The sequence below is a fragment of the Balearica regulorum genome, chromosome 8, assembly GCF_011004875.1.
Source record: "Balearica regulorum gibbericeps isolate bBalReg1 chromosome 8, bBalReg1.pri, whole genome shotgun sequence".
NCBI lineage: Eukaryota > Metazoa > Chordata > Aves > Gruiformes > Gruidae > Balearica > Balearica regulorum.
In genome coordinates, this window is record NC_046191.1 from 1,999,400 (window position 1) to 2,010,215 (window position 10,816).

The following is a 10,816-nucleotide window of genomic DNA, read 5'->3' on the forward strand; positions in this document are numbered from 1 at the left end:
GGTGCTTCGGAAGGGAACACGCCAACGCGCGCGTTGCTGTAACTCCTGACCTGTCACAGAGATGCAGCGATTTTAGTAACGCGATGCCACGTCGGAAACTCGCTGCCGTAGAGTGAAACTTTAAATCCTGACTGCTTGTCATGCCACCGCAGATGGAGGGCCACTTCCATGGGGACAGATTGCACAGTATAGTCTTTGCTACGTGTATATTAATATTAAAAAATATATATATTTCAGGTTGTTTTTATATAATGAGGTGGGATCCATTCCATCCTTTGAAGTGGACCGATACCTGATGTGAATGTCAAATACGTCAGATTTGCCAAAATGCACGTTAACCCCTCGCTTTATTTAAACCCAGATGTTCCTCGGACCGAAATGTTAAGCCTTGCTGGGGGTGCCTCTGCTTCACACAAAGACACTTCACGCGGTGCCTTCCGTAGGTGATTAGTAACTGCCAGAATGAGCAATCACAGCACCAAGGTTCTTCAAGTAAATGCCCTGCCTTCCAATAAACTGAAATTGCCCCGAGACTGTGTAAACATCCTTCAGACAACTTGCTTTCTGACAGCAAAACTGTACCCAAAATGCTTGAGTCAACAGACAAAAATAGTCTCGCTTCAAATTATTTTAATCAGTGGTTTACTTAGGTAAGCGCTAGACAATTTATGCAGCATCGAATGAGTGCAGCAGAGCATATAAAATACCATCGGAGTAAAATATGAGAAAAGAATGAGAAAGAGCCTTCACCTTGGAGCAAAGATATATGGAAAAAAAAGAATTTTAAGAAGAAAAATATCTCCGGTTCCCACATCAATGAGGGAAAATGGTATTGCTGTGAACAGGTTAAAGAAAATATAAAGGACATCGTCCCGGTAAGTGCAGGGTAGAGGAATTACACCAAGTGTTCACAGGAGATCGTGCCTGTTTATGCGTACTTATCTCTATGAAATCTCAATTGAAAACGCAAGGGCTAAAGACCGTACATTTTGTTTACCTATGGATTTGCCAGAATTACATCAGCTGCTTACAGCAGCCAGCTCAAGTTCTTGTAAAGCACGCGAGCTCTGCAGTTTGCTTTTAACCAGCTTTTTATGCCCTTGCCCCCGCTTCTCCCTAAAAAAGCTCCACATAAAGCAAGTGCCTGGTCTAAGGGTCTGGCACGCAACGCGCAGGAACGGCCGACCGAACGCTGGTGGAGAGAGGAACATTTCTCACCGTTACATTTCGCCCAGAAACGCCCCCCCCCCCTCCCCCAATGCTATTTGTGCCCAAACTGCACCGTTGCTTACGTGTGGCTAGTACCACTAGCTGTATTTTTAGGGAAACTTCCCGCCGTCGGCAGGCTCACGGGTGCCGCTCTGACTCTGCCGCGGGCCCAGCGAGGATGGCGGCACCTCGTGCTCTCAGCTGGGGAACCGCAGCCTTGGTGCCATCCCACCCAAAGTCAGTGACTCTTCCCCGGAGCTACCGAGTGCAAGTTATTTAATAAGACCTCACCGTATGAAGGAAAGAGATGGCGTTCTTTCTAGAGGATGGCCCTTCAGCGCTGCTCTCCCTTAGGCAGCTCCATCCCAGGCTGCAGCGAGCATCCCGGGGCAGGGAGCATCCCGGGGCAGGGAGCATCCCGGGGCAGGGAGCATCCCGGGGCAGCGAGCATCCCGGGGCAGGGAGCATCCCGGGGCAGGGAGCATCCTGGGGCAGGGAACAAGCATCCCAGGGCAGGGAGCATCCCGGGGCAGGCAGCATCCCGAGGTAGGGAGCATTCCAGGGCAGCCAGCATCCCAAGCAGCGAGCATCCCGGGGCGGGCAGGCAGCATCCCGGGGCAGGCAGGCAGCATCCCGGGGCAGGCAGCACCCCGGGGCAGGCAGGCAGCACCCCGGGGAAGGCAGGCAGCACCCCGGGGCAGGCAGCATCCCGGGGCAGGCAGGCAGCACCCCGGGGCAGGCAGGCAGCACCCCGGGGCAGGCAGCATCCCGGGGCAGGCAGGCAGCATCCCGGGGCAGGCAGGCAGCACCCCGGGGCAGGCAGGCAGCACCCCGGGGCAGGCAGCATCCCGGGGCAGGCAGGCAGCATCCCGGGGCAGGCAGCACCCCGGGGCAGGCAGGCAGCACCCCGGAGCAGGCAGGCAGCACCCCGGGGCAGGCAGCACCCCGGGGCAGGCAGGCAGCATCCCGGGGCAGGCAGCATCCCAGGGCAGGCAGGCAGCACCCCGGGGCAGGCAGGCAGCACCCCGGGGCAGGCAGCATCCCGGGGCAGGCAGCATCCCGGGGCAGGCAGGCAGCATCCCGGGGCAGGCAGCATCCCGGGGCAGGCAGGCAGCACCCCGGGGCAGGCAGGCAGCATCCCGGGGCAGGCAGGCAGCACCCCGGGGCAGGCAGCACCCCGGGGCAGGCAGGCAGCACCCCGGGGCAGGCAGCACCCCGGGGCAGGCAGGCAGCACCCCGGGGCAGGCAGCACCCCGGGGCAGGCAGGCAGGCAGCACCCCGGAGCAGGCAGGCAGCACCCCGGGGCCCCCATCCGCGGGATGCTGCGTTTCCCAGCACACCGCTAACTTGCTGCCTGCGACAGACGCTTCGGGCCGGCGCCCAGCACCCCGGGGATCGCTCCTCGGGACCGAAAAGCCGCGGCGGGGGGGGTGGGGTGTGTGTGTGTGTGTGTGTGTGTGTGTGTGGCGCGGAATACCCGTTCCCTTCAGCCCCTCCCCCCCCCCGCCACCTCCCGCCGCCCCCTCGCCCCCACGGCCCGGCCCGGCCCCAGCGGGAGCCGAGGGCAGCCCGGGCTGGTCCCCCCCGAGCCGGGGTTACTCACCGCGGAGCCCCGCAGCCACCGGGAGGGAGCCGGCAGCCTCCGGCGTGTGCGCAGCGGCACCGGCCGAGGTACCTGCCCGCCCCGGCCCGCCCCGCTGCCCCGGCTGCCGGCCCGGGGGAAGACGGGCGGGGGGGGGGGGTGCAGGGGAGGGGTGCGGGGGTGCAGGGGAGGGGTGCGGGGGTGCTTTGCCGGGTGCCGGCAGGGTTTCATCCGGCCCCGCAGAGCAGCTGGCTGCAGGCAGGAAAAAGAGCAGCAGGAAGGCGGCGGGTGGCTGCGGGGCACGGCTGCCTGTACCCCCCCCCCCCCCAACCCCAGACACCCCCACAGCCCCTTCCCAGCCCCGGGGGGGGGCTCGCTGGAAGGTAACGCACGGGAAATTTCAACGACAGAAAGCCCGGGTATGAGAAAAGGATGAGATTACCAGAAAAAGTTAGTGAAACTCCAAGTATAAATCTCACTACCTGTGTGATGCCTCTTAAACTGGAAAGAGCAAGACGTAGACTGAAGTTAACCCGTGAAGAGAGATGGGGGTTTGTCCTGAGATACAGCCACCGTGATCCCGACCCTCTCTTTAAAGTGACTCTCGCTTTCTCTCAGTTTTTCAGCGCTCCCACAAACTACCACCATATTTCAAAGAGCTTTTCATGAAAAATTATCTTGTTCCCTCTCTCTTCTGGACATTGATAACATAAACTTGGTTTTCCTGCCAGCATCTCCCTGATGGGATTAAATTTTTCTAGCTTGAAAATTCTAGCAAAGGTATTTTGGGGGCAGACGGGTAGAGGAAGCACAAAGTTTGCAGCTTCCGAGAGTCCAGAGTTTTGCGTTTGGCCGTCTGGTCCACTCTACCTCTCTGCCAAAGCCCAGCCTAACATTTGTACTTCTTTCTAGAGAGCCGACAAGATTCCTTAAAATATCATGTGTGACCTGCGTGAGTCTGTACCCCACGAAACTCCAACAGTTTCTTTTTAAGTATGTATCTTTGTTTCCTCTCTGCCTTTTCTTCGCTCCCGCTACATTTTCACTTTTCGCAGTACTGCTCCCCAGCACAGGCTTGATCTACGCTCGGGAAAACCAGGATTCATACAAGTTTAAGCTAGGATGGACGCCGTTAGGAGTTTGTACGGAATCTTATCTTGTGTTTCTTATCAAGGCCTTGTCCGTCGCTACCCCTCGCCGCGCGTAGTTACTTCTCCTCCCTGGAAAAAATACGGCAGCAGCCGTTAGGTGATGTGCTCCACCGGCAGCAGCCACACTTGAGTGGTGTTTTACTCATGGGTGACACAGTGAAGGGAAGAGGCCCGTCGGGTGGCCCCGAGTGTTCAGAGTTTTGTGTCCTGGTGAGAGGAAGCTAAACTGAGAATCACCCATCCATAATCTTTCACAAAATGCAGTTGCTTTCTTTTTCCTCTTTGCTTATTTTTTAGCACCGAAGTCTGCTTTTTCGTACGATTCTTTCTTTATCAGCTTGCGTTGAGCACAAAGCTCCAGGAGAAAGCACATGGTACTTATGAATCATAAAGAAAAGAGTGTGTTCCCTGCAGTCGGATGTCTCACCAACACCTCTACGCTCTGCTTGACTTCAGCAGCAGAACCAAAGCACAAGGTCCTGCTGCAAACGGAGCTGCCGGTGCTGAGAGGATGTTGTGCCAACCTCCCTGCTCCACCAGGCAGGGGATGATGTCAAGGAAAGTACGGAGTCATCAGTTCTCCGAGAGGAGGGGGTGTCTGCTATTCTGAAAACGGATGCTTGGGAAAGCACCAGCAGCAGTTGACAGAAGAACGTGCGATGCTTGGTGGTGACAGTGGCCAGCTCCTGAGGAGCATCTCTACCGCCGCAGCAGAGGAGGGCAAAGAAAGAGGCGGTAACAACGGGCTATCAGTGGTTGTAGCGTAAGCCCTTACACCCCAGGCAACATTGTGCTGTCTGAGATCCAGCCCTGCCCCGTGCAAGCAGAAGATACGCTGTGCCGGTAGTCTGGTTTTCAGGGGGTGAAGCCTATAGGATCGAACTGAGCACACGCCAACGCACAGCCGTAAGCGCAAGCCCTAAGGCAGCTTGTTGACCCTGCACTGGGGCGACCGGCTGCCTCGGGTGGAGGAGAATGACAAAGTGTCTCCTAGCAGAGCTTTGCTGCCAACAGCAGATGGTGGTGGCTACAGCGAGGGAGGCAGGGAGCGCTTCCGTCACCCGTGGGACACGAGGGACGGGTGTCTGCTGCTGCCTCGCCGCCTTATTTCTGCAGAGCTTCCCGTGATGCAAAGCTGAAAGGAATCTCCATTGGTCGAGGCACTCAACATATCGAGGTCAAGACGCTTTCTGCTTCAACCCACCCTCATAACACGACGAATGCCGGAGTAAGGAAAAAGAGTAAAGAATATGGGCTTTCCTTTGAGATAGTGAAAATAAAATGGGTGTAAATGATGTAATGAAATTTGAACGTATATCGTCGCGGCAATTCACGCTCAGCTTCTGGAAGTGAAAGACGAAATAATTTATCTGGGATCAAAAACGCACATAAAAGGAGATTTCTAAAGCAAAGCAAAATAAAACAGAGGACCAGGAATGGTTTATTCAGCCACTGTGTCCACTGGCTTTGTAAGGGCAAAAATTGCTATCCAAAAATGTAAGAAGTTTCAAATGGTGAAAAGCTGCCTCTTTTCCAACTATTTTAATGGGAATCAGAGAATGTTAACGCTGACGATGGAAGAAGGCTGGAGCCCGGTCAGAAAACAGGCGAGTGCTAATGTTAAAATTATTACTGGAGGAAATGGAATTCAAACTCAAAAGTGAAATCAGAAACCTTACGTTCTGGTTTTGTCAGGTTGTAGGTCTGGAAATAACCTTGAGAGAAGAATTGTGAAAGAATGGTGGTGAGTCACCACCATGGAAATGATAAGGCTGACAGAGCACTGGGAATTAATTACTGGGTGCTTGAAAACCCATGCAAGAGAATGGAGCGTATCCAAAACCCCGCTGTGGTTGCCATCAGTGGTCAGTCAGGAAGCAGTAGCGTTGGTTTATTTAATGTATTTCCTTGGTAATATTCTCCAGAGTTCTTGACTTTACCGCATTGCCTTGCCCAGCTTAGGGAGAGCTGTCGTGATAGTGCTGGCCTGCCCGCTCTCTGAAAGGTACGCCATGATTTGTTTGTCTTCAGTTTGTGTTCAACATAATGCCATTGTCTTGTGTCAGCAAAGATGAACAATTATTTAAAAAAAAAACCCCACAAGTATTTTTTCTGCCTGCTTGAAGACCTCAGAGGTCCATAGGGTGCTTTCAGACTGGCATCTCTCACCCCTTAGGAGGGTCACTCCTTCCAGCCCGCTCTTTTTTTTTTTTTTTAATTTCTCTGAATATGTGTTGGTTTCTTGCTGGGTTTGGGGATGTTGGTTTCTAGATCTGATTGTAGCAGAGACCACACGGGCAAAGCTGTACAGCTGCACTGCACAAAATGAGAGTTCTCTGGCCACACCATGAGCGCTGAGTTGATCTTACTGTCAAAACTGTGGTTGCATTTGGGTAGTGGAGGGTGTCCCTGCCCATGGCAGGGGGGTTGGAACTAGATGATCTTGGAGGTCCCTTCCAACCCAAACCATTCTATGATTCTATGATTTTTGTTGCAATTTCATATTTCGTCTACGTTTTTCTGCGATGCTGCCAAGTCCCCATCATCGGCCGCGCTCCCTATGGACGAGAAGGTCTCCGGTTCTCCAGTGCTGAGCTTCAGCTGCTGATTTCAACAGTCGATAACAGGGCAGCAGGGAAGAGCCTTCTCAACGGCAGGGCCACGACGGGGGGCTGAGGATGAGGACTTGTGGAGCAGCCAGAGCCAGCAACACCAACACGCCGCACACCAGCCCTCTGCGGTCTCCAAAGTGGTCCTGACACTTGAGAAGCTGAAAGAAGGTAATGCTGATTTAGTGTGGAATACAGGAATTAACAAAACCAAAGCGCAGATGTCGTTATCTGGAATTACCATCGGTTGTTTGGTCCAATTTGCCGCGCAGGACGGTGACTCCTGTCGGCGCCGTAGAAGAGGTGACACTACTCAACGCGGTTGAGAGGACACACAGCTCAGGCTGGCAGGGGCAGCTCGGCTGCTGAATGTCAAACCGCGGCACGCACAGCTCTGTTTCCAGGAACCCAGCTTGGTCTGCTCATTCCTGCTGCCTTTCTCGCTTCAGCTCCCGTCATGACTTTCACCTGCTCGGATGTCCGGTTCTTGCAACTCAGACCGTGCCGGTTTTGGCCCACGGCACTGCGGTGATATTGAAGTAACTTTCGCAGCAGTAGAACGGGCAATAATTCCCCGTGTGTTCGTCTGTCTTCAATAGCGTGGGCAGCCTGTGCGCTGACTCCCTTAGCTTTACATTCGCCGCGTACGCCAGCGATTCTCATTGAATTTGCCCGAACCCAGCGGGATGAAATCGGTTACTCGGTTTGGTAAACGCTCTCCCTGCTCTTGAGTGCAAAACTGAGCCGAGGGAGGCTGAGTGCACGGGCAGAGCAAGGGACCAGCAGTGCCATCCCAGAAATTCGTATGGACGATGCGCGACAGAGAGCGTCACCCTCTATCCTTTAAGAGATTAAGAATTGTGGGGGTTTTTTTTCTAATATTCTTGTGGCAAGATTAATTCCTCTCTGTTAAGGAAAGACTTGGCTGGTTTGGTAAGCAACAATCCTGAAATCTCCTTTAACATATCGCTTCTAAAATTTGTTTCCTATTCGTTGTGTTCGACGCTTGCTGTGAGCTTTTACCCGAACCCTGCTCCCGTTGTTTTACAAGTGCCATTTTCATGGGATTTGGCTCTGTGAAGCTGACATTCAGTGAAGCCACTCAAGACACAAACCACAGCCTCACTTCTCACATCCTCTTCTACGAAACGCGGATTTGGTTTCAGTCTGCAGTTGTGCTCAGCCCTTCTCCCCTGCGAATAACTCCTCATCTTCTCTCTTAAAGAATTAATCCTTCTGAAGGCTCAGGAGTGTAAGAGGCTATACCCTACAGTCATTTTTAATGAATATTCCTGCTTTCGTTGTGTGGCTGTTTCATCTGCTGTCATTTTTCCGTTGCCGCATTTTCAGAAGGCTTTTGCTGATCCAGGCGTTTATTTGCAGCTTTGCTCGCAAGCGTTGGTCACAACCTGGGCTTTGATCTTTCATCTTTGCATTCAGAAATCCCCGGAGGTCTGCTGTTGTTATTTAGCTTTGTGAAACATTCAAGTTTTTCATCCAATTTTTGCCTCTGTAGCAAATTTATCTGCCGCTAAATCTCTTCCACAATTTACTGACGCAAATACTTACAAACCTTTCAGCATGGCGTAGTCCGGCAAATGCGTATGCAGAATAAAAATGAGCAGCGCAAGATTGCTTAAAAATAATTTCTATTATTTTCACAGTCTTGTACCGTTCCCGTTCCCAAGTACTATACGGTGCTTTCAGACTTTAGATCCCGAGGCTTTACCAGAGGTAGTATTTGTTACTATCCAGGCTCTGTGGATAAGAAACGGAGGCAAGGTGGCTTGGTGAAGGTCACGCAGCCAGTCCGTGACTAAGCTGAGACTAAACCCCAGCTCTCCCGTGCTTTAAAAGCTAAACCAGAATTAAAGCGGTGTCCTCCTGCAGAAAGCCTGGTAATGGTGGCAGAGCAGCAGCATAAAAGATTTAAAGTTGTAGCTATTGATGCATATTTAATGCATAATTCATCATGCGTTAAGTTTATTTATTACGTGTTTATTATGCGTGTCTTTTAATGGATTTTCAAGCATATTTTGCGAAGGGGGACGGTAAGCCAGAAGACCCAAAGGGACTGTGTCTCTGGCTGAGCTGCGCCGTGCTGTTAGTAACTCCTCCGGCCGGGCTGAGGGCTTGCACCCCAGCAAGATCACACGTTCACACCTGATACGCCCCGTACTGATGCGACGGGATGGAGATACGAGCAGGCACCGAACGGCTCGGCTCTTCTCCCAGCCTGCTCAAGCTTTGAAGACACTACACCCAATTTCTTATTTCTTTTTTTTTTAATTTGTTCTCTCCTTCCATTTATAGAAAAAGATGTCGGCCTCCGGCTGTCTCTGGGTGACAGGGACACCAAGATCAGGGGACACGGGGTCACCACTCCTTTTCATCAAGGGACATCGGGTCATCGCTTCCGCGCCCCCAAAAAAGCCCGCCTTGTGCAAAGCCCCTCGTCCCTGCTACAACTTCAACAGCCGCCGCTTTCTCCCTGTTACTCATTCGGCAGGAATAGAAAATGGCTTGTCAGAAAATCATTGCACCGAGATTTCAGGCGCCTGGGATAACGTACAGATGAGTTTGCAGGTGGCGCGAGAGTTGCACGAGAGATCAATGCTCTTCGGTGCATGCTGTCTGCGGGTAGAGACATTACTCAGCGGATGCTTCCTCTCTGTGCCTCCAAGGTGCAGAACCCCACGTTACAACGAAGCTGAACAACCCACGAAGCTCATTACAAACTGATAAATAACCTCTGGAAATCGCTGGCACAAGATACGGCTGCCAACGGTTTAACCAAACTCAGAAGAAGCTCGAGAAGATGCTGCCGTCAAGAACTGGAGAGCACGTAACACTGGAGGGAGTGAACCCTGAGGTGTTAAAATACATGTACTGAGAACGACATCACGATTTGACTCAAAACACTGCCCCGTCCGTACGTTCAAAGGTTGCCATAGGAAGGTCTCGGTGTCAGGAGATCCCAGCCACAGAGACATTTGCAGGTATCCATCCCGGAGCGAGTTAGCAGGGTTGGAAATTCAACCAGCAGGTGCCTGAAATGTAAGACCAGGCTTTCAGGCTTTTTTTTTTTTTTTTTTTCCTGTCAAGATGAGCGTTTTCAGCCCCGGGGTTTGGTAGTTCAGGTGATACAGGCAGCGCAAGTCTCAGGATGTGGACATTGAAAAAAAATACCTTCCCCATCTCACATTTGGGCTGCCGATAGTATGTGGCTGTTCTTTTACAATTTCCTTCCTGTACAGGCAGCAATCACTAATTTTAGACTCGCTTACACGTAAAAGTTGCATTTCTGGCTTGGAAACAGTTTGCTGCTTCTAAAGAAGAATCCTACCCCGCCTTGCCAGGTTACTACTACTCGGTAAATTTAAGTGACGGATCTCTTGGGTTGTTAAAGGAAACAAGTGCAGCGCAGAGCAACGTCGGTTCGAAGGGATCCAGGACTAAACGACAAAATCGATCCATTTGTGCAACAGCTGTTAGAGAAATGCAGACAGTGCCTAGCAAAAATCGAAAGAAAGATTATAATCTCCAGGTTTAGCAGTTCTACTGCAAAAAAAGTGATTTCCTAATAGTAAGGTGGATAACTCCAGATAGGTAATTACGTATAGGTTAACATTTACATCAGCTTTGTAGCTTTTAAGACTTACAAAAAATTTGTCAGGCCTTGCTCTATTTTACAGATTTTGGGTTGGTGCCGCCCAGTCAGGCGACCCTTTCGCCTTGTCACGTCCCTCTCCCAAGAGGCGTTCCCCCGCACGTACCCCCCCTGCGCTGTGCACAGCCAGCTCGGCCCCCCCAGCACCCGACGAGCCCCCCGGGCTGCTCGGTGAGCGGAAAGCACCCGTACGGGTACGTGGCTCAGAGGCTCTTTGTGCTACTGATTGCGAACGGAGACTCAAAGCTAGGTGCAAATATGATGGGATGTTTGGGAGCCCCCGGTCCCTCCCGGCAGCGATGGCGGGAGCCATGTGCTCTTTGCTCTTTCGGTGGATGCAGGGTGGGGAAGGCACCGACTGCACCAGGCTGCTCCGGGTTGTCTCGAACCGGAGTTTTACGTGCAGAGTGTCCGTGTGCTGCTGTAGACAGCCCCAAAACAGCCGCCGTGCGTGGGCGTGCGTGGGCACCAGCACCCCACCACCACCACCCCAGCCACACGCGGCGGCTCCTCCGCCGGCTGCAGCTCCGGATCAGAGCCAGGCTCTGCGGGGAGAAGAGGAGCAGCAGAGCAACCATCCCAGAGAGCACGGAGC